Genomic DNA, 25,798 nt, shown 5'->3' with positions numbered 1-25,798 from the left:
TCATTAACAGAAGGTTGGGTGAGCCAGTGTAGCATTCAATTACAGTATTTCTTTGCCTCTGCTTTTGTTCAAGAACAGAAATACTACTAATGAGCCGTATGGATTCCATCTGATTCCAGTCTTGTCCAGGGCTTAGCGTGCACTCTTACTCACTTCCTCTTTTCTTGTTGTCTTTCTCCTGCACAGCCACATGTACATGCAAAACAGTTCAAAGCTGCCAGGATTCAAAGCCATTTAGCAGCCAGTTCAATGCAGAGAAACCCCAATAATTAAAAGTGGGAGGGCTAATCAGGGTATTTGACAATGGAAATATACACACATACACACACCCTGTAAATCATACCATTCCACCACCTTTACAAATTATAAAATGCTGAGGGTGTCCCACTTATCTACATTCTCATTAATAAAAAACAATCATCAATATGAGGCTTTAATCAACCCTCCTTTGTCTTGAAACATGCTCAGTATTCTGGGGAATCCTCCCTGCTGGCGCTGCAGCCAAACCGACAGAAAATGTCTGCAGCTTTAGAGGACATCCTCAGTATGACTGTCCATTCGCTTCCGCCAAATCGATATCCTCATGCAACACAAAAAAAGATGAATGTTTTCATCCATATTAAAGCCTTCTGAAAATATCCCTTTGAGGAGAAATACTTCACCTCTTCAACTCAGCTGGGGGAAAGTAGTTAGTATTCTCTGTGATAAATTATAGGCTCTATCATCTTCCCCTTGAAAGGCAGGCACACAGCGTGGTATGGATGCCACAGTATTAGATAAAGGCTTCTTGCTGTCTGGAGCGGGAGCTCTAATTTGAATATGCTTTTACACTTAAAAAGTGAGTGTGAGGGTCGTCTGTGAGTTGGCTAATGAGGAGATTGGTAATGCAATTATTGCTGCTTAATGAATATGGAACATTTAGGCCTATTATGCATCAGGATCAGGGCAGGCTTGTTATTCCATTACTTGTTCATTATAAACCTATGACATCACCGTCCTATAACATTATTACCCAACATAACATATGCTGAACACTGTTATCCCCACAACCTCTCAGGGCGATGAATAACGTGTGTTACAGGCTCAGAAGGAAACGCTGGGTCCGAACTCGTGCAACATATTTACTAAGAGTGGTGACATCATTGTTTGGTATTAACACAACATGCATCTGCTCTACTATTGTTCTAGCATCTGAATTGTACTGTAACCACCTTAACCTACAACGCAAAAATCACAACATATATATATACATATTTTGACCTGTATGAGTAGAACTTTCTAAGCTCCACACATTTCTCTTGTATACAATTGTCCTGGTTGACAACCCCATATTACCGGCCCAGTCACCAGGAAATAATATTAGCCTCGTACAATTCTGCAAACGTAGAATACGTTGAATGTCAAGGTTTTTGCATTCGGTCAGAGCAAGTGACGTATTACCGTAATAGGAAAGTTACATGGTATAATAAGTGTAACAAGAACATCTTCTAAGGGGGGGCGAGAGGGTTGGTGGATGGGTCAAACAAACACAGGACTTGCACCCACGACACTGCTTCAGGTTTCACATAGGTCAGGAACAGCAAACATTGATTTTATGCTGTTCGTGTAATGCTACTTTAAAAAGGTACGCTAAGGGCAGTCATTTTTTATTTCCGCAATTTACGATGTTACGGTTTACATTACTTTGTTTCGTTATTATTTTATCAGAAACCATGATCTTTTTTCCAACCCTTACCAAGTAGTTTTGTTGCATAAACCTAACCAAAGTGTGATACAAGTCTGATATGTATCTGTGTATATGCTTTATGGTCTATTTGACTCTAAAATTACCATAATTTACTAAATGATCATCATGCTGTATTGAAGAATACTTGAAACCATAAAGTCATGTTTACAATGTTTACTGAGGTAATAAATGAAGAGAGAAGTAGAGTCATTTTCTCATAGACTTCTATACAACCAGACTTCTTCATACAACTAGCGGAGAGAATGCATCTTTAACTTCAGCATTGGCTTCACTTTTCAGAACCGGAGATCTGACTCCCGATTATGCAGATATTTTTAGGTCACTGTTTTTATATAGAAACATTATTCATTGTAGAAGCTGATGGGAGGAAATCTCAAGGTTCCGTGAGAGGAGATGAATGTTTCAAGATCAGACTAAAAGTGGCACTGCTAGTGCTATCCATTTTGTATTCAAGCTGTCAGACAAAGAGCCCTTATGCTTGTGACTGCGGAGGGGGGATTACACAGCCTCAGAGATACTTCAGGAAAGAACTTGTCACTTTTCTTTTCTTTACTTAGAGTACTTCATGGCTACTTAAGAGACTGCAGGTTCACATCAGCTTCACTTTTGAGATCCGGAGGTTGCCACTTGGTACAAACAATAGTCTACCAGGACCCTGGAACTAGCTCACCTAAATGGAATGCTGTCAGTTTTTGTGTCATCAGTACCTGTGCTTTCACTGCAATGACAAGAAAAAATGTGCTGTAAAAAAGTGCCACACAGGATGCTTAAGTTTTCCAGCCAAGCTAACTAGCCACAGGTTAACAATTCTACAGTAACTCTGCTTGCTAAAAGCTTTTGAAAAAACAAGATTTTCATTTCAATAAATCTGTGTCTGTTAAGTCAGTCTATCCATTACTATACATTTTACTTTGTGTTAACGCAACATGCATAAGCTCTGCTACTGTGGCTCAGTGGTATAGGGTTGTCCTTCAATCAGAGGATCGGCGGTTTGATCCCTGGTTCTGCTAGTCGGTGTGTGAATGTTAGAGTCATGATGGGCAGGTGGCACCTTGCATGGTAGCTACTCTCATCAGTGTATGAATGGGTGTGAATGACGACATGTAGTGTTAAAGAGCTTTGAGTGGTCGGAAGACCAGACTAGATGTTTTGTGTGGTTGTGTGAGGTACTAATAATGCATGGTCAGCATATTACCTACAGTATAATTTGTAGAAACAGACAGGAGTACCAGCACAGGAGAAAAGAAATGTACTGCTGTGGACGTATTTCAGACACTAAAATAATCAATATCAGTTTGAGTGTCCCCTATATTTAGAATACTTTCACTGCTTTACCGTCATGTCAGCTTTGAAGAGAACAAATATAACGGCTTCAGTTCCCCGTCAGAAAGAGCTGTCTAGGTAAATTGGTGTAAATATTCTAAATATAATGTACACGTACACACAAAGCTAAAATCTTAAAATACACTGACTATGGATTAGTACCTCGTACAAACCCACTTTGAAATTTCCGAAATATCCCTTTAACTCAGAAAAGCTAAGAACGCCCTCTGCTGCCTCTCTTATGCTAGCAGAGATACCCTTCATGGACCTCACATGGGTAGCCACTGCCGAGTGCCTCACTCTTGCCCTGCTAGTGCCGTGCTCCACTGTTTATTTTTAAAGGACCACCAACATGTTCTATGAACTGGAAATGACACTAGGCTGCCCTTTCTATTGCCATGGTAAACATCCTTTTTTTCAGAGGTCATAAAGCTCTGAGACTCCCCCTGTAGATGATTGAAGTGTTTAACTCAACTGTTTCTGTTCAGTGACAAAGATTAATCTCGAATATGTGTCACAGGCTGCAGTAGGTTTTGGATTTTACATACTTAAAAAGAGTTATGTTTGATCCGCACTCCCCCAAGTCTATCAAGAGATTCCTACGCCCAGTTGCTTTTTATACATCGGCGGTGTGGAGCTAAAGTGGTAGGATTTTTGTAGGTGTAGATTTATGGCTCATGGCTTTCCCAGCACATTCAGTTCTTTTCAGGGCCTGAGATTAACCAAGTCTTAATGTATCTGTGTGTGTAATCAATATCTCATACTTTTGTGAAATTGAGTTGTAGGAGCACAGAGGCGTTACTCCAGTTCAATCGCAACACAGAATCTTTCTTTGTCAGACTTTACAAACTGCTGATGTACAACATGTTGAGCATGCTGATGATGGCGATCAGAGTTAGAACATGAAAAATACACTATGTACAGTCCCTTTCAGTGACTGATGATATTTCTGAAGTAACCCATTTGGTAGCAGTTTTTGTACTGTAAGTGTACCCTCCACCACACGTCACACACACACAAGTAACATTGCTAAATTTTCAACTCCTGTTCACTTTCACTCTGAGCGAGCCAAAGGGCGAAAAAAACATTTATTTCCGGTCGCAAAACAAACTTTCATCTTTGCATCGCGTTGAGTTCAACTTTGGTCAACCTTGACCCGCAAAGTCACAGACTGAATCAATAGCAAACACGTGCGTGGTGGACACCACTTGGCACTGTCCACATTCAGCATAAATGTGCCGATCGCCTCGATGGTTACTCTGCATGCATATGTGCAGGTGTGACCATGCCCTTTAATAATGACCTGGTCACATTTATAACAGTCCTGCTGTAAAAGCTGCACTATCAATAATTGTATGTTAACAATAGGTGAAAAGACTGTAATGTGAATAGGGTTACTTGAAGTGATAAACCCACAGAGGATTTTCACCGAACTCTGAAATTCCCTCCAGCTTTCAGGAGCATGCTGTCTTTGTTGGGATTTTCTGGGCTGCAACTTAACTCTGACAAACCCACTGCACACTACACTACCCCTTACCCGCCCCAAACGGCAGGCAGGGGAATTTAGCGAGGACGTATAAACAGAAGAGACAGATATTTTCATCAGGTGTTGGTAAGAAGATGAAAGCTAGCTAAAAGGAGAGTAACTATTCGACATGAACACAAATCCAAATGAATGATAATGTTGCTCTGTCTGCTGAATGTTGACTACAACAACTAAATATGTGATCATACGTTATTGTGTTTGTAGCTCGCCCCCACTTGGCTGAGGGAAACCCATTAATAATTCTATAATATAAGTATATCAATAATATGAATCATTAATGAGTATTAATCATGAATCATTAGCACAGCAAAAAGTTAAAACCAGTTTGACATATTTCAGGGGTCTCTAAAATCATAAGACAAATCATTTGTCACTAAAATGTATTTTAAAAGCGTACTAATGCCCAGAAGTTATTATTCAAACTGCAAAACATTTATTCACAAATATGAATAGTGTATGCAAGTGCCGATCTTCTGCCGTAAGTTACTGGGTGTTTTGCATACTGGTTAAAACCATTTATATGTTTAAGTGTTCCCAGTGCTCCCATAGATATTATTATATCAGATTTACCTTGAAATGTGCTGCTTATCAACAAATAAATCATTGAATAATCCACCCTGAAAATATATAGTGTAGTTTTAGATTAAGCTTTTTTCTCAACCTTTCTTCAGTCTACCAAATTGCAAAGACCATAACAGCAAAAAGTCAGAAAAAATGTACTCATCAATGGGACAACTTTGGCTCAGAAGTTAGAGCGGGTCGTCCCACAAACAGAGGATCGATCCATGGCTCCTCCTGTCAATGTTGTCCTTGGGCAAGACACTTAACCCCAAATTGCTCCCCAAGGCTGTGAATGGGTGTGAAGTACAAAGGCGCTTTGAATGGTCGGAAGACTAGAAGGGCGCTATACAAGTACAAGTCAGTTTTGTACCATCCATAAAACTGTGCTGTATCCAGATACACAGAAAGCGTAACAAATTAATACATTTGCTATCTGTTTAGGCCGTGCAGATAGCTGACCTGTTCTGATAAGCGTCTCTCCTCGTATTTTCAAACAGGACTTTGGGCACAGTGTATCTTAGCTGTCCTCAAAGGTAACACAAAGGGCTACACATTGAAAACATGTCGGGGCTCAAGTCAACTCAGAGGAGTTTGTGGCAGGACTAGGACAGATCGAGATGGTGCACGCACAAAATGATCAGTGGTGTGTATTTGTTCTGTTTTCAACAGCCTAAGAGTTCTTGATACACTGTGATGGAAGGGATTGGGCCTCTACACAGCAATTTGGCCTCTGTTGTTGTGTGGTAACTCAGAGGTCGGCAACCCGCGGCTCGCGAGCCGCATGCGGCTCTTTAGCCCCTCTGTTGTGGCTCCCTGAGTCTTTGTGCAAAAAAAAAAAAAGAATTAATTTATTTTAATGTTTTTTGTCAGTGGACAATCTTTCAAAGGGAACATCTCATATCTTGGAGTTTGAGGTGATACTGTGTCACGGAAAATAAAACATAGTTCTGTGTTTAGTTCTGTGACCTCAATATAGGCCTACACATGCCAGTGTATTTTTTTTCTCCTCTTCATGAAAGTTAAAATAGCAATAAAATGTCAATAATTGTCTTTATTCTTGTTCTATTATTTCATAAATACAACAAACTATAGTTTTTGTATATATAATATAACTATATATAAAACGTATGTAAGCTGTGATATCGAATAGCTTTTGCGGCTCCAGACACATTTTATTTGGTGGAAAATAGAGCAAAATGGCTCTTTGGACAGTAAAGGTTGCTGGGTTAACTGATCCTGCTTCAGCTGTGTATTATAACAACACTTTTACAACTAAATCCCTTTGAGGTTCATGTTACACAGACCTCTTCAAGAGCCTCCACTGTTGTTTAGATTTCCGTGTCATCACACACACCTAAGCCACGCCCCTAGCGGCCTGTAGCGCCTCACAGAATGTTGATTGGTCCTCCAACAAACCCATTACTTGAAGGGAGGAAAAAAAGGATTTTCTTGTAATCTCTTGATCCCGTGAAATCAAGAGATTCAGCTGTCATGCAAGCTTATCCTTTAGAAGGAAAGAAAAAGAAAGAAGACAAAACACGGGCAATATCAAAAGTTCTTTCAAGCAATACACATTTGTTGTACATGCTATATGATGGTCACATGCTCCAAGTCAAATGTGTCTCTCAAATTAGTTAAAAAGCAGATTTCTTGTCATTCCCACGAAATTAAAGTCTGATAAACAACTTTAAAGCTTCATATTTAACCATAGCCATGCAGGCTTCAAAGGTGGCTCAGAACCAGCTTGTGTCTTTGCAAAAGAAGCTGTAGTAAGATTGGATTCCCAACAGTTTCAATGGATTCCAAAGGTGACCCAGAGTCACAACAAAAACGTCCCCAACTCCTGCAGCATTATCCACTTCTCTACTGTTGATCCATACATATTTCTAAGAGGGGAAAGTGTTTTGGGCAGAGATTTGGCCAGGCAAGTAAACAGAGCAATACATTATTTAAGCCAAGATGAGATGAATTCAATGGAATTCTTCTTCGTGTCATGGAATCCGTACTGTAAAATCTCCTTAAGACACAGCTAAATTGTAAAGGCTGTAATATACAGTGCTTTAATTTATTTATGTGCTTGCATTGCTTTAAAAAAAATGATCTACGTGTATTAATGTTATTAGGAATGTGATATCACTGTTTTCGCATCAAATTCTATTCAGTTTAATTGACCTGTAAATTGTAATGCACTTTGCAACAGATTGTAAAAGTGCTACAAAATTAAGATCCATATTATTGTTATAACATACATTATTTAAGGTGCATATATAATCAACTTAAGTACCCTTTAGAAAACCTCATTTTATGGCAGCATGGTCTGACAGTCTTCCCTGCTCAGTCCTGATTATGGTTCACCAGTGCCAGCCAAGCCTAGCAAATCGGGCATTGACAGCAGAGGCCTCGCTGGAGTCTGAGCTAAGAAAAAAAAGAAAGAAAAAGGTTTCTGGTGAACCTGTGTGCCATGAATCGTTTAGTCTGATTTTGTGGGCAATATATCTGGTGTTGACATGCTGAATGAAAACATTACCATGGCCACTACAACAGCATACCTTTCAAAATGATTTGTCCGTTTTCTTTGCAGCTGCTCAGTCTGAATCCGTTAACACTATGCAGCATATGTGTCACGGGGTGTGAAGGTGGACCCAAACACAGGCACAGACCAGGGAGTATGGATGTAAAGGTTTATTAACCAGGTAACCAAGGGGGGAAACAACCAGGGCAAAGTGGGAAAATCCAGGGAGGGCGAGGGTGGAATCCAGGCAGGAGGAGGTAGGGCAGCGCAGGCAGACTGGGGAACCAGGAGGATGACCAAAACACGTGAGCTGTAACAACGATCTGGCATGTGTGTGTGTGCATGTGTAATATAACAGCTAAAACAAGAAAGACATGAAAACTAATACATCAACAAACTGTTACAAAACAGCAATTAGATGTTCTTTTAGGCATCTTTTAAAATATTTTACAGAGGGACATTCTTTTGTTAGGTGGGAAAAGTCATTCCATAGTTTGGTTCCCCTAAATCTTATTGAAAATTGACCTCTGCTAGTCAGTAACTTAGGAGGATGAAGATTGACGTGTTGACTAAGAGTGAACCTGTGAATTGAATTTACAGTAGGTCTTGAAATGATCAGGAATATTGCCTTCACCTGAAAGTATCTTAAAAATGATAACACAAGTTTGTGAAATATTTATGTCACAAATGGTAAGAATCTGCAATTTCTGAAATAGAGGAGCAGAAGAGAAGTGTGACTCTGATCGGGTTGCGATCCAAACAAAATGTTTCCGGAGGACCAACATTTTTTGCAGAGTAGGAAAAGTACTTGCTCAAACTATATTACAATATGAAAGATAGGGGTAAATGATACTGTAATAAAGAATAAGGAGACAGTTTGCAGAGACAAGATGTCTAACCCTCCTTATTATTCCAATAGATTTGTTTATTTTTCTACTTACACAGTCAATATGTTTACTCCAACTTAAACTCTCATCAATAATAATTCCTAGGATTTTGTAGATGCCACTTGAGGTATCTCAACAGATTCAATTTTAATTTTAGATAAATCCTTAGAGTACAATTTTTTGCCACTGAAAATAATAAAATTTGATTGTTTGAATTTCAAAGATAGTTTATTTAATCTGAACCATGTAGAATAGGCAGTTAAACCAGCATTAGCTTCCATAATCAGGGAATTGAAATTGGAATGAGAGAGAACTAGGGTTGTGTCATCTGCAAACATTATCGGAAAAAGGCTATTTGACACATTCGACAAATCATTAATATAAATAAGGAATAATAATGGTCCAAGAATGGGCCCCTGTGGAATCCCACATATTAGTCTGGCTTTGTTTGAAAAACAACCTTTGACACAAACAAACTGTCTTCTGTTGGAGACATAATTTTTTAGCCATTTGTATGTAATGTCATGGAAACCATATTCATGCAGCTTTTCCAATAATATATTATGGTTTACTGTATCGAAGGCTTTGGAAAGGTCTCTAAAAATAGTGCAAGTAAATTCATGACTGTCAAGTGCAGAGATAACTTTATCAACAAGGTAAAGTAAAGCCATATAAGTTGAATGATTTTTACGGAAACCATAGTGGTGTTTGTAAAGAATTGAATTAGACTACATGAAACATAATCCTTTTGTGTACAATTTTTTCGAGTATTTTTGAAAAACAAGGCAATATAGATATGGGTCTATAATTGTTAAAACAAAGTGGGTTTTCTGCTTTAAACAAAGGAATAACTTTGCCAATTTTTAAATCCTCTGGCACAACACCTGTTTTCAAAGACAAGGTGAAAATGTGACCAAGTGGCTGCAATATTGACTGTTTCACCTGTTTGACAAGAAATGCAGAAATGTTGTCATGGCCAGCTGAAGATGTTTTGAGATCATCAATTATATCATTTGTTTTTTGAATATTTGGGGGCATAAAATTAGAAATAATGGGACATCTGTTGGAATAAAATCCAGTGGATTCCCATGACAAGGCGGAATATTGTTAGCTAATTCATGACCAATATTTACAAAGAATTCATTACATTTTTGAGCGATATCAAATGGCTTGTCAAGAGAATTGTCACCATCCAAAAAGGCCGAAGGAAGCTCTGGGGTTGTCTTTTCTCTTTGTAGCACTTGATTTATAACTTTACATGTGTTTTTTATATCTTTTGAGCACTTCATAAATGTTTCACTGTAATATTTCTTTTTTGTAGATCTAATGATATGGGTATAGTTATTTCTACAGGATTTATAAGCCCCATGAGTAAGAGGCGTAGGATTTGAAACATATTTTCTGTAGAGTTAATTTTTTTTCCTCAACAACTTCAAATAAATAAGTAAATGTATTGTGAACCAGGGCTTACTAACTTGACTGCTTTTCTTGGTGGAACTACAAATTGGAAAACAATCATTGAAACTAAGGTTAATAACTTTCATAAACTTCTGATATGCCAAATCAGCGTTATTTTCCACATATGAAATACTGGAAAGAATATCTTTAAATTTTGAAATATTTGATTTGCTCATAATTCTTTTCTGCATTATCTTCTTAGTATGTTTCGCTGTCTTCATCTCGATTAAAGAGTACTGGAATATGGGGAAATGATCTGACAAGTCGGAATACAAGACTCCAGATTTGGTTCCTTCACTCAAAGAATTGGTTAAGATGTTATCAATCAAAGTCACTGAATTTACTGCAACTCTTGTTGCTTTATGAACAGTGGCGGCTGGTCAACAGAGGGCCATGGGGCATGGCCCCCACCATGAGCCACACAAAAAATTCATAAATTATACAAATTGTCAATATTTGTGTTTTTGAACTATGGAATGTACCCAGTAATGTGTGTAAAATATGATATCTGCGCAAAATATATGCTTTTCCTGCTCGTCCTCTCCGCCTGTGTGCTTATCTGCTCGTGCTCTCGGTCTGTGTGCACGACACTCTGAGAACGCGCCGCTAGGGGGGCCTGATCGTTTTGGCCCAAAAGAGACGGGTCTATGAAGCAGTTTAGCCAATTGCTGATTCAAGATATAAATGAGTGACATACAATTTAGCCAATCAGCGCCCTCAAATAGATTCAGCTTGGGGCCAGAACGATCAGGCCCCCCTCGCTGCGCGTTCTCGTCAGGAGAAGTCTCTACAGGCGCCTGCGCCAGCGCGAGCACTCCTCCTCCAAGACCCGTTTGAGAGGAGAACTTTGAGGAGATTCTGCAGCCAAAGAGCTGATATCAGATCAGCCTGACCTCACAATCAGACAGCAGACTCGCGGGAAAGGGAAGCAGTACATGCGAAGCTTCTGTACTAGCTGTACACCAGACAGGTTTGGCTAGCTGCATGACGTCATGCTTATAATTTATTTAGCTTTTTTAAACAACGGGGACGGATCCAGCACGGAAAGTTACGGGAGTGAGGGATGAGGAGGTAAGGAAACATGAGAACACCAGGGTAGGGATTGAGGGATGAGGAGGTAAGGAAACATGAGAACACCAGGACACACATGGAGAACTCTGTCAAGCTACATATTATGCAAAGTGAACATCTTTTATTCTACATAGTTGTCCTCAGTCTCATCTGCTTAACTTGGTCATGGAGGCATCAATATGTAATATAGATGTTAAATTAACAGTGAAAACTCATCATAGCTTAATTTAACATCAATATTCATAATTACACTTCATGTTTACTTCTCCTGATCTTTACCTCCTATAACAAGGTCCATAGGGGCATCTCAATAAATGAACATGTTATATTATATTATATAAGTGTTATTTACTGATTGTTTTCATGTTGGAATAAATGTTAAATGTTTAACTGCCAAGTAATAATGCGTGTTTGATAGTTACATTTTTTTTGCATTAAATCATACTGGGATGTTTGCTGAAATTGATAGGATGGCCCTACCTAGAACATTTTCCACCAGCCGCCACTGTTTATGAATAAGAGGGAAAAACTAGAGTAAAGAATATTGAGAAAATCCCTAGTAGGAGTATGTAGTCGATTTTTCAAAAGGTTTATCTTGAAATCTCCTAAAATGTAACAAAGTTTATCCTCATTGTTTATCAGGTCAAGAGAACAGCCCAGACTGTCATTGAAAGCTTTGATGTTAGTGTCAGGTGGGCGATAAATAGCACCAACAATAACATTCTTTATTTTATATAAATATATGTGACAAGTTCATGCGAGTTTGTTCTTGTCATTGTGTTAATTTTTAGTTTTCTTTTACAAAGGGGGGAGAGTAGAGGGCAGGAGAAATCTGAATGGCAACTTGTTGTAATCGTAGGCTATCCCATGGAAGGCGAAATGTAACAGCAATCAGTTATTAAATAGGCATTCGGTGAAGATGAAAAGGATAGAAGACATCGGTGTATGCCGCCTTATATACTGTAGGGTTCAAAATAATTCTGATTGGCTGGCTACGCTGATGCTAATTTTCAGTGGGGCCGATGCGCACGTGTGATTGGAGGACAGTATTGCCAATAGAGTCCAGTAGAGGGCACAGCCTGTGTGAGTTAGACATTTTATTTGATTTCCCTTCTCAATCACATGCAAGCTTATGTATATTGGGGCCTCAGTCGTTTTGATACTAAGTTCAAAAATACACCCTCATGTTAATTCAAACATGCATCCATCGGCAAAGCAAGACAACTCAGTGAACTTTATATTTAAAATAAAAATAAAAGAAGAAATAGACATGGAGAATACATAAAATAAAATAAACATCAAGCATTTGCAACACAGTGGTATAACAATGAAAAAATAAAAACATTTATACCAACACACACACACTTTAACAATAAGCTAAAGCTCATAAGCCTGAAAAAATAGTAAGGTTTTGAGCTTTACCAGCTCTAGATCTTATTCTGGGTACAACAGGAAAGCCACTGTTGAAGACCTGAGAGTTCTGATAGGGGTCAATGAGCAGGTCCGAAATATACCGGGGGGGGGGGGGGGGGGGGGCTAAACCCTCTAGTGCCTTGAAAACCAAGCGGAGAATTTTGAAGTGAATTCTCTGATGAATGAAGCCAATGAAGTGATTAAAGTATATATCATATAAATCATTTTTACCGTGATAGATGATGACCTCCATCTCCTCCACCCTCTTCCACTTTGTGTCCTCCTAATCCCATTCATAAGGATCCATTACCTCTTCTCTTGCAACATTCCTCTCAAGGCCCCTGACAATGACGAGTGATGATGCATCAACGACACATTTCATCTTAACCTTCCAAATACAAGCAGCATGGCACATTTCTACAATATTTGCTGACCCCCACCACCACACACACACACACTCTCTGTGTGAAATAGGAACATGAATGCAGGACAGGGTAGCCAGCCATTCCATACGCATTGACAGCTCAAGCCTCCAATTTAAAGGGGAGGTCTGGGAGTTTAGTCTGCAGCAAAGGGCCCATAATTGGCATCCTTCTTGTCTTATTAAAGGGAAAAGCACTGGGATGGATCCCCTAAGCCATATCTTGGCCTTTATTAGAATCGTGTGTAAACAGAACCACACACAGAGACAGCTAAAGGCATGACTCATCACAGTGATTTTGTTCTCAAGCAGCAAATTAAAGTAATTAACTGTTGTAAATGAAACTTTCGGTGACTGCAACATTACTCAGGTGAAAACTATTTGGTTCAAATTGAAAGGCAAGAGTTCTTAGGTGCAACTGTGAGGAGTACACAGGCATACGTGTGAATAGATATTTCTATTATGGTTAATCACAAAAAAATACAGTTTTTTGTTTAATACCAGAATTTCCTTTTGCTTCTTGGTAACATTTGCAAGAAGCTGCTCTCTTCACAAAACTATCCTTTTCATTTGTTCTCAGCCTTGAAAGCTCATAATGCAGTGGTGTTTTGTGATGCCCCTGGACAAAGACAGGGTTGAAAGATTCACAGCGCTCCTCCACCACCTCTTATGGTTCAGTAAAGCGCATTGGTTTAACAAGTCTGTGCCATTCGATGCCCAAGGTCTTAATCTCCCAGGGGAGGAAACATAGACTTGTTGAAGAAAAAAATGTGTTCTCACTTCTTCTGACTGCTCAGTGATTATCTTGACTTCCCTGAATCGTTCAGAGCCATGCTGGCAATGAAGAGAACTATTCAAAATCTAGCCGCCCCCACTGAGCTGGCAGCTACCAGCCGTCCCACGGCCACTGCAGCCCCACCTCTATTACTGCTCTCGGCTGTGCTAGCAGCTTTTTTTCTCTTCACCAGCCCTATTTAGAATACGCTGACATGTGAACTAATTTGAAAATTAGCAATTTGCTGTTTTAGTAAGTGTGCTGCAGTATCGGTGGGTTAATATATCCTTTGCCAGCTGAGTAAGAGGATGGAGAACCTGAAAGGGCTCTAGAGAGGGTTTGATGGAGATGGCACATACACAATTATCATGTTACCCCTGTGGTTCTTCTTAACAGCTTGTTTTTCAAATGGTGGCTAAATTAGCTCTATGAGCAAATTGTTGGGCTCTAAACACTTTTGTACTCGCCCACTCTGCAGTGTAGACAAGCTTTCTGTATTGCCAGTAGTTTAACTTTACTTGTGTAAAAGTAAGGGAAGGGTTGCCCGCACCGAGACCTGTCCATCACCATTGATGATAACGTGGTGACGCCGACTCGGACTGCGAGGAACCTGGGTGTGACCCTGGACGACCAACTGTCATTCTCAGCAAACATTGCATCGGTTACACGCTCCTGCAGATTCCTGCTCTACAACATCAGGAGGATTCGCCCCTTCCTCACTAATGAGACGGTGCAGGTGCTCATCCAGGCTCTTGTCATCTCCCGCCTGGACCACTGCAACTCACTACCTGCCGGAGCCCCGGCGTCAGACATCAGACCTCTGGAGCTTGTCCAGGAAGCTACAGCTCGCCTGGTGTTCAATCGCCCCAAGTTCTCCCACACAACTTCCCTTCTCCGTTCTCTACACTGGCTCCCTGTAAGAGCTTGCATCCAGTTTAAGACTCTGGTGCTAGCCTACAGGGCAGTGAAAGGAACAGCTCCTTCCTATCTCCAGGCCATGGTCAAGCCCTACACCCCTGCCCGACCTCTTCGCTCTGCTACCTCGGGGCGACTGGTAGCCCCCTCGCTCAGAGGTCCCTGCAGCCGATCGACCCGGTCGCGGCTGTTTTCTGTCCTGGCCCCTCAGTGGTGGAATGAACTCCCCACTGACGTCAGGACAGCAGAGTCGCTACCCATCTTTCGGCACAGGCTGAAAACTCACCTCTTCAAGAAGGCCTACCCTTAGCCTTCCTCTTAGCACTTACTTGGCATCTATTGTATTCTTACTAGCTTATTGCACTTATTCTATTCATATTAGTTTGTGGCACTTATTGCATTCGTTTGTTTCTGTACGTTGGCTCTGGTTTATGCTCTTAGATGCTTGTTTGAGGAAAGGACATGCACTTATTACTTCTGGTGTCTAGTTCTCTCGAAAACCGATGTTGAATACACTTATTGTAAGTCGCTTTGGATAAAAGCGTCTGCTAAATGACTGTAATGTAATGTAATGTAAGGCGACTGTGTTGATATGCCTTTGTTCTTTTGGCCCTTACAATAGAGCAGCGGTTCCCAAACTTTTTAGGCCGCGCACCCCCTTCTACATCCCGACCGGGTTCGCGCACCCCCCCCCCCCCCCCTTAATAAAAAAAAAAAAAAAAAGAAGCAACAGAGCCTTTTAAGCCTTCATAGCCGCATAAGAATCGGACCAATGAGAGAACAGTTTGCTCGCGCGTGGCATTTGTTTACAAGATTTAGTCCGCTGTTAAATGTTGCAGTGTGAACACAAACCGAACAAAGGAGCAACTGCAACAAAGCAAACGAACTGAAGGTGTGAAAACGCCCTGAAACACTGCAACAAAGTTTCAATAACTTTCAGTGACACAAGGCGTCACTTTTAAAGAGCAATACGGATCGCGAGCACACACGCACAGGCTCAGAGGCAGATTATCACATTTAATTTACAATTAATGAGCGACTAATGTAGCCAGGATGTCTTCGGACAAAGCATCGATGCGGCGCGACACAGTGTTGTTGGACACCGGGATCATGCACAACTTTTTTGCTTCTTTCTCCCCAATCATACATTCCACCATCTCTCTGGCAGCTGGCAAGCTCACGTCTTCGGCGATTGTGTGCGGTAGCCCCTTTCTCGCTATTCTGTAACCAGATATGAAGCCCGTAGTGCGTCATTTATAGACCCAACACATGAATGAGACTGCAGTTGTTTTTGGCTGTTTTGTAACTCCTCCAATTTCGATATTAAAATATGTAAGGGGCTTTTGACTTGCACTGGCATGCTTGGTGTTCAGGTGGCGACGTAAATAAGAGCTTCAGACTGTTAGCCAGAACCTCACTGCACACCACGCACTGTGGCTTTGGGGAATCTGCGTTGCCAATCCAAGTGAAGCCCAGACACAGATACTTTTCATCATATTTCCTCTTTTTTTCCCAGTCTGCGCCGTCTCATCTTCCTCTGACTCTGGCTCGATTTCTTCTCCCGGTCTCTCCCCAATAACGCACCTCTCCGTTCCCCTCGCCTCCGATTCCTCTCTCTGTCCCTCTCCTCTTTTACGACTGATAGCTTCAGATGTCCCACCTGACAGTTTTTAAATTAAAATTACATTTTCTTTTTATATTTAATATTATTACACCATCAGACCGCCATTACACTTTTCCTCTCGCGCACCCCCTAGAGGCAGCTCGCGCACCCCCAGGGGTGCGCGCACCCCACTTTGGGAATCCCTGCAATAGAGGATATTGTCAGGAGCCTCCTCTGTGTTGTCTGAAAACCAGTGTTTGCATAACTCTGGCATTCTGGTCTGCAAAGAACTGAGAAAAGTCTTTCAATTATCTGGCAGTGCTTGGTATGTGTTCATTGAGAGCCAGAAGAATGGGCCATGTTCTTTGGAAGAGAAATCCATCATAAGCATCCAATAGCTGATTCTGTTTCTTGTGTGTCTGGATGCTTGTTCTCTTTAGAGAAACACGGTTCCTGAAAATGTGAATAAAAGAAAATATGGAAACTGCTCTTCAAAGAGCATACATGTGTTCAAATAAAAAATGACATTCATAAATTAGCAACCATTGCTGTGAGTCTTCCAGGTGTGATATCAAAGACCACTGATGAGATACTGACATTAATGATTACTTATGACATAGTGAGCGATCATTCAGCACAGGGAGTTGTATTGAATCTGAAGTCCAACTTTCACATGTTGTTGGTGAGAGGTAATTGAAGTGGTGCCATGCCGCTGTTCCGATGGGCCATTATTCCGAAACCCCAATAGTCTGAAAAATAGCTCGTCTGCTTCAAAGGTCAACCCAGTCGCCAGAAAAAATGCTGGTGTACATTTCCACAGAAATGTATCACGCTTGCAGAAACGCACAATTGGTTAACATTGCAAAACAATTGGTTACTTTGTTAAGATTATAAAAAAGATCATGGTTTGTGTTGAATAAATAAATTAATTAATAAATGTTGTCACAGCCCGGCTCAGAGACTGGAACAAAACAGGGAGACAAAGAGCTGGCGGCCAAAAGTAATGAATGAATGAATGAATTTTATTTATATAGCGCTTTTCACAGACAGTACTATCACAAAGTGCTTAACAGAGCAGACATTTAAAAGCATAAAAAACACAATGTGACCCTAGGGTCAATAAATTATCTACACAGAGTGAATAAAAAATGTGAAAGAATAAAATAAAAATAAAATAAAAATAAAATAAAATAAAAATGTAAAACATATTTTAAGAGCAGGTCTAGGACATGGGTTTACTTTTACACAAACGGCAGCCTAAACAGGTGGGTTTTTAGCTGGCTTTTAAAAGTATCCACAGTATCTGCGAGGCGCAGAGTTGCAGGCAGAGCATTCCAGAGCCTCGGGGCCACTGCCTCAAAGGCTCGGTCACCACGGGTCTTAAATCGTGTGCGTGGGACTGACAGAAGACCTAGAGCATTTGACCTGAGAGTGCGGGCGGGTGAATAGGGGCGAAGTAGATCAGCTACATAAGTCGGAGCCTGACCGTGAAGTGCTCTGTAAGTGATGGTGAGCATTTTGAAGTGTATCCGAGATGCTACAGGAAGCCAGTGGAGAGATCGGAGTACGGGGGTGATGTGAGACCGTCGATTTGTCCTGGTGAGTAATCTGGCTGCAGCATTTTGGATGACCTGCAGACGGTTAAGAGCAGATACACTGAGTGATGTGAAAAGTGAGTTGCAGTAGTCAATGCGTGAAGAGATAAATGTGTGTATGATCATTTCTAATTCAGGTGTTGATAATACAGATCTCAGTTTACTGATATTTCTTAGATGGAAGAAACATGACCTGGACAGCTGCTTAACATGTTGGTCAAATGACATGGAGCGATCAAAGAAAATCCCAAGATTGCGCAGGTTGCAATGGGAAGCAGAGGAGAGAGGACTAATAATCTGCCTGATCATGGGGACAAACTCCTCTGGAGCAATAACTAGGACCTCCGTCTTACTGACGTTGAGTTGTAAGCAGTTTTCTGCCGTCCAGTCTCTGATGGCATTGACACAGTCCAGGAGCCGAGTTAATGTGAATGCCTCGCTGGGTTTAAATGACAGATGACGTTGGATGTCGTCTGCATATAAGTGATAGGACACATTATAGCTTTTTATGATCGGTCCCAAAGGTAACAGATAAAGGGAAAATAACAGAGGCCCTAGAACCGAGCCCTGCGGTACACCACAAGAAAGTGGAGAGGTAACAGACACAAAATCACCCACAGAGACATTGAAACTTCTGTCACTGAGGTAAGATGTAAACCAGTCTAACGCTATGCCAGATATGCCCACCCAATCACGAAGCCTCTTAGTCAGGATGTCATGGTCTACAGTGTCAAATGCAGAACTGAGATCCAGAAGAACTAACACAGAGCAGTCACCTGCATCAGCACACATGAGAATGAGAAAATCGTTTATTTGTCTCGCTAAAACACGTAAGTCAACATTAACAGCACTTTCACAAAGTCAGCAACAACTGTGGTGAGCCCGTCAACACAGTTTTCCCTTCCAGCGAACCAGGCTGCCAACTGAGGAGAATCTTTAAGGCCGAGCCACACCGGCTCAGGTGTGGCTCTAATCAGCACCTGCAACACATCATTAGCCACACAGGGGCACTTGGTATATGGGAGGAGGAGGGTCGTCACAATGTAACAACCACTTAACTCGTGTAAATAAATTACAACCACTCTTAATGTAACGTTACTTAACAAGCATGAAGTAAACATTCCCTTTTGGTTTCACACAGGACACGTCAGCAGCCTCCTGTGTGAAAATCTTGTGTTTGTTTGACCCACCGATCCAGAATGCAAAACCTTCATATTCAACGTATCCATGGGCTGAAAAGGGTAGTAGCATATCGTAAGTTAAATTGAACACATAATAAATAATGACATTTTCAGACATGTGACAAGATCAAAAATGTCATTATTTAGATCACATTACAATAATTTTACATGTGTTACGTATGTGTGTATGTTTCTTATTCATGGCAAAAGTACTTTACATTATTGTATGTGTGTGTGTGTGTGTGTGTGTGTGTGTGTGTTTCTGAGTGCATGCATACATGGAGTCTCATGTGTATCTGAGCCTCTACCTGTGTTTACATGCAAGTGCTTGATCAGAGTTTGCAGGTTAGGTTTGGTTTCAGCAATTGTTTCACCTTTTCATTACATTTTCAGATGAGTTTGTGTTTTTTTCCATGTACAGTAAGACACATTTGCAATAATATGATATAAGATGTCAGAAGAGAAAATATAATTGTTGACAAATACTTTCTTGGTATGGTGACGAAATCTGTTTTGGACACAGTTATTCGCATCTTCTGTTGCTTTTACTTCAACTTCATTAAACACAGTTTGAGTCCTAAAACTGTCTGAGCACCTAAACAGCATTCATTACCACATTGATTTTAACTGGTGAATCCAGCACTGATGTCCATGGCATGCTGTCTTGAGGACGCGTGTCAGAAGCAGTGACATAAATGATGTATCTCTGCAGACCCATCAATAACACCCAAACAGGGCCTAATGGAGGTATAAAACTGGACAGATAAGAAGTTTCGCTTGGAGCTTTCATAAATCAGCCTCTCAGAATGACCTATATAAAAGCCAACAGCACTGGCAGGTTGCATAAATTGCAAATGGATGCTGCAGGAAGTATTACTGTTATTGTAATTATCACGAAGCTCTCGGACACCTTACGTGCATGTATTAAATATCATGCTAAAATGCATGGGGTTTTACTGCACAGGGATATCATTCATAAATGATTCATAGTCTCACTGATGCATCTTAATAATACAGTAACACAGACCTTACAGGCAGTCAGGTCTTGGTATGAAGAGCTTCATCTCCTTATCACCAATTGTTGTTAATGACATTAAACAAAGCAAGGCTGATCAAACAGTCAATCATATTAGATGTTGAATCATATGCATTATGTATGCTGCAGTTTTTTCCACCTGAGTCAACGATGTATGTCTGAGTCGGAGTGAGTAACTCTGCATCCAAGCTACACATTAGTTCATTTCACTGTGGAACCGACTGCCATTTAACATGGAGAGAGATATTAGCAGCAATCACTTCAATCTAACTGGAAAATGACCTTTACACAAAGGCTGATGATGAATTGCACAATGTATCATCCCTGCATTTGTACTTTGTGCCATGTTGCCTCAAGTCACCACTTATAGAGCACTCACCCTGTTAGAGCCATATCTTTAGTTTTGATTACAAATCATTTCTCATTTTGATAATATATTTGTACGACCTAAACACATTCCTTTAATTGATGAACGAAGGTTACATTTTGCATTCTGTATAATTGTTTTTCTTTAGGAACTTGTATAAGAGGAAGGGGTGGAACTGAGTCTCGAGTTGGTTTTTTCTTTGTGTAGAACGGGGCATCGGAACAGTCTTTGACCTCACGTTAAATTGATAATGTTTTGCTGTTAACTTTGTCGCAAGAGAAAATAAATCAATCAAGTGACGGCAAAGGAATCAACGTCTGCAAGAGTCATTATTTAGACGGTTTAATGTGTGAGTCAGAAACAGAGCCCCGTAACGTGTCTCTGTACAGAGGAAGAGGAACCAAGAACGGGCCACCACACACCCCATGTTGGCAGGGGGGAAGAACGGTTAAAGCACCTGGCATTCTTACTTTGGATTTTTTGCAATATTCCAATGAACAGCCATGTAGTCATGAAAGAGAAATGGAAATCAAGCCTTTATTTTATTCAATATTTGTAATGGTTTTTAAATACAGAGACATACAGCTAGTTTTTAATTAGCTTAAATCATCTTTATATTGGAACTACATTGTCTTTGTTAGTCTTGGATTAACTACCGGCCATCACTACAGCAACAAGTAAGAGCAGCTGACTGAAACCAGTCGCCCTAACGTCTATGAGTTTTTGCTTTAATTTAAACTTCAGGCAGCATCGATCAGGCCCTCGCACCTTCACGCACGTCAAGGGTACTAGCAGGACTCTGGTTGACGCGGCCATGCATTTCTGTGACCGTCAAGCACCAAGCACACGAGTTAAACAGTATTTCCTGCTGGGACCGGCGGCGTAGCCAGGTCATTGTAAAGCGCCATTGTTTTGAGTGTAGCTCCGAATACAATCATAAATGTCAGCCTGTAAAGATCGACAAAAAGCTGAATGCGTGTGAGTGCGCTTTAGTTTTTGTAACATTACAGACTGTCAAAGTAAATAAAGGTCTCAAAACCAACTGTTTGTGCCGGTAACTCTGACAAACACTGCTGAGTGACTCAAAGCGGGAAGAGTCGAGAAGAAATGGCAGAATGTACAGTTCTATTTGGAAAAAAAATATACATCTTTTGGTTGAGAAATAAGTTTAAGCCTAAAGGTGAGCCCATGTTGTAGAATCTATAACAGGAATTAGGTTGGGTGCAGTTTGATTTTATTGAACAAACTTCACGTTGCATGGAATTACTTTATATTATAGCCTGCCTCCAAAAAGATTTGAAAACTATGGTTATCAAATTTTTGCTCTCCAAACAACTTACTTTGCACATATTTAGATCAGAGTCAAGTCATTTTTTTCTGGTGGTGTGCCCACGAACCCTTTTTATGAGTTCAGTGTTTGGACCGCTGTATTTATAGAATCCTGCTTACGTCCATGGTTGCCGGTAGGTGGCGCTATGACTGAGTTAATATTGGCATGCAGAAGTCCTCAAGCCATGACTCTCATCAAGTTTGGAACAGTTTTGACAGTTGAGATACAACAGCTTGATGTATGATAAAAAAAAACAGGAGAAATTCATAAAAGAATCAAAATGGCTGACTTACGGTTGGGTTTAGAGCATGGACCTTTCAGACTTTTTTTTAAGTCTACATGTGATACATCTGCTTACCAAATCTGCTTACCAAATTTTATACATCTAGGTGAAATGTACTGCGAGGGCTGCATCGTTGACATTTTGTAGGGGCGCAATTGAGCAGACTTGCCACTGATGAATTAAAATCACATCAGATAACTACACGTAGGACTATAAATGTTTGTGCCATGTTTGTGCCAACTTTTAATAACTTTTCATCACTAAGGTCTTTAGATTGCAGTTTTTATTTTTTCAACTCCTCAGATTCACGGGATGTGAAAGAACTCCAAACTGATCCTGCATTGGGCCTCTTCTAAACTGCTATGTAATGTTTCTATTCTGTTCATGAAATACATTACGAGACATGGTTTTACATCAATATATGGATTTACGTTGCAAGCTAAAATAAAGTTTACTTCGTTAAACCGTATTACATTTATTAGCCACATGTGACCTCATCGCTATACGTCCTGCAGACAGCAGTGTTTACAAATGTAAAATAGTATTGAAAAGAAGGTGCGTCTTTCTTTCACTCGCTTCCAAAACAAATGCATAGGGTGACCAGATCACAGGGGACGCTAAAATGTACACACAATGAAAGCTCCTTTTATTAGCTTAAAAGCGATTTTCCAAAAATATATTCATATTTGATTTTGCCCCTGTGGATATCAGGTCTTCAAACCACTCTAATGAAAAAAGTTCATAAAAGTGAGCAAATCAAGCGCTACACTCATCTATAGATCCCCCAGTGATGCACACCTGCCTGCTGTCGGTGACAGAGGAAGGTTGGAAGAGATGAAATCAATATGAGTGAGTAACTACCAGGCATTAATTTATCTTCTTAAATGTGGCAAGTACAATGTTTGTGCAGGTGTGCATTGTGTTCATGAATATGTAGCATAACAGCATTATTTTTCAGAGGTTTGGCATACCCTGAGGAAACTGAAAGCTTTTGCAAATGTACAAAAGTCGTTTCCTTAACTTACAACTTGATGTGAAGAACGGTACGGCCCCAAACTTCTAAGAGGAGAGAGTGAAAAAGTGGTGCACTCACGACGGCATGACTAAGAAGTAGTTTGTCCAGCTCCGTGACGAGATCTGTCCATGCCTGAGCAACTGGAGAGGCAGCTGCTCTCAGCCAGCCAGAATGCAGACCATGGCTTTTTACACAGAAGAAGTAGGAGTGATGGAGGAAGGAGAGGGAAGAGAAGGAGAAGGAGAGCTATGTAATTAGGGAGCAAGACAGAGAGGATGAGGTGAGGGAAGAAGGGAAAGATGGAGAGAAAGAAAGCCACTAAGGGAGAAAGACAGTAACACAAAAAGGGGGGAATAGAGGAGGTGAGAGGCCAACAGAGACAGTTTGAGCAAAAATCATTGAGTGCTAAGCTAAATGCCAAACTAAGAATAGACTTTGAATCAATCAAGCCTAGCTATCTGGCTGGAGAATTAATAGGTCCCCTAGAAGGCATTGCCTTTGCTGCAGGAGGGCACTTGTTTTCTTAAACCTCTCTGAAATGTAAACACCATCAAAACCAGAAGTGATCATGTTCATTCATATTATGTGCTACAAAGAACAAAGTATTTAAAACATCTCATGAGAGCGCGACAATCAAATAGACTTTAACACCAACCAAAAGAACCTTTTAATATAAAAATCCTGTGTCCCCATTTATCACCTTAATCATTTCCTGCAGATTTCTCAAGACCACATTTAGTGAATGCATCCATCTTTCTCGCGTTGAGGCTGCGGACAAAGACAGATAGCCTCACCTGCAAGATTTAAGGACTTCCCAAGCCAGACAGAGCATGGCTGACAGTCCTTTATTCTTCGACTCAAGCACACATTTTTCCAACCTGTGGTATCTGTGTTGGTTTGTGGTAATTTGATTATTCACTAATTTGTGACTGAACATTCACCAGTAAATCAGCTCAACGTTTCAGGATATTTACATTTTATTCACTTTCTTTGCTGAGATTTAGATGAGAAGACCTATTGCACTGCCAGCAGGCAGTTGCTTAGCTTAGCCTGGAAACGGGAAAACAGCCAGCCTGGCTCCGTCCAAACGGTTAAAAAACAACCTGTCAATCAGCACCTCCAAAGCTTTCTTATTAACATGTAAAGTCTTTTTTAGTTTTATCCATACAAAAAAAGAAATGTAATAATGACAAGTCGCAGTTTTATAAGGTATTACATGCTGGAACTATTTCTTGGTAAGAACTTACTGTGCCAAAAAACTATTCTAGCACAAATGTCCCTGTAAAATCACAACTTGGAATTCTTTACATTTTTGTTTGTGTATTCATTTCCTACATCTTGAGGGCAGGTCTTGCATGCTTACATGTTATTGAAAATGAAAGCCTTTTCATGATTGTTTTCATGTTTGATTTTTTAAATCTGTGAAGGGGTCGTGTTTAAGCTAAACGTCACCGCAGAGAAGATACAGACGCTCCAACTTGGGTTTCATTGGGACTTTACGGTTAGCAAATAATACGAATTAAAATAATCACAAAGAACATACTTCGATAGAAATTATATGTATATCATGGTACAATGTCGATGATTCCTCAGCATTGGTTCCAATGCTTTACTGGAGTTGGTAACCAGCAAAAAGGAGCGAGATAACTCGAGAGTGTGGTTTTAAGGGTCCAGTTCTTCATTCAGGCCTGGACATTTCTAGGGCCTCTACAACTCCTGCTCTGACTGAGTTTGGGTTACATCCATGGTGCTGTCCATAATGCTTGGCCATGGGGTAGTCTGCACTTCCTGTGCAAATGGAATATTTATTTTCAGCAAACACCTCTTTCAGTTTTCTTTTTGTTTGGTGTGGAAATGTTTGGTTATGTTAAGACACAAAAACAACTTGGGTAGTTTTATGGAAAGATCTTGGTTTGTGTTACTTGGTTTTGGTGAGGCAGATTAACACTTTGTAAAGTTTAAGGAAAGGAAAAAAGTACACACTGAATTTTAGCTCCCAAAACCCAACATTTGGACCCTACCACGTCTTCATCAAGGATGAGGAAAAATCATGCATATGGTTAGTAGAAGGGCAAATGTTAATTGCAGGCTGTGCCGGGGCGCGATACAAATTTTACAAATAAATTTTGCTGCCGATCACACAGTACCAGAAGTCTTGATCCACATCAACCATATGAAGAAAAGGTTCCACTTCCACAGCTAAAGTCACTGACCAAACCATGAAACTGAAGACTCTGTGCACAGTTTAAAATGACTGCAAATCTCCATTATTCATGCATCGTACAAAATACATCTTCATGCTGCATATGTGCCCAGCCAGAGGTCACAACCCTCATTAGAAGATGCAACAGAAGGTTTGTGTGGAAGACATTTGGTCTGAATCACAATATCTTTCTTTTAGCATGTTGGGAAGTCCTCTGCTGCCTTTGCCACAGTGCTGCTAATGCTGTGGAGAAATGTTTTGCCCGCAGTACCATTTCAGTACGTAATCACCTAGCTCATGAAAATTGCAAAGGTAGTGAATAATTTAAAGTGGCTGCGCTAAAAAGTATGTGTTGTACGGTGTCATAACGATGGTGGTCCAGACACACGAAGATAGTCAAGTAGATAAAAAGAAATCCGGGGGAAACATTTTTCTTTGTCGCTCATTTATAGTGTTCACATTACATATTCCTCTCTTTCCAATATTTCTTAATTGTTACTTGAGGGCATGCTTAAATTGAGATGCGGACCAACCTACAATTTGAATCTCCAATGTA

This window comes from Melanostigma gelatinosum (genome assembly GCF_949748355.1).
Source record: "Melanostigma gelatinosum genome assembly, chromosome: 11".
Lineage (NCBI taxonomy): Eukaryota > Metazoa > Chordata > Actinopteri > Perciformes > Zoarcidae > Melanostigma > Melanostigma gelatinosum.
The sequence above is the reverse complement of the archived record's forward strand: the minus strand, read 5'-3'. Positions refer to the sequence as shown.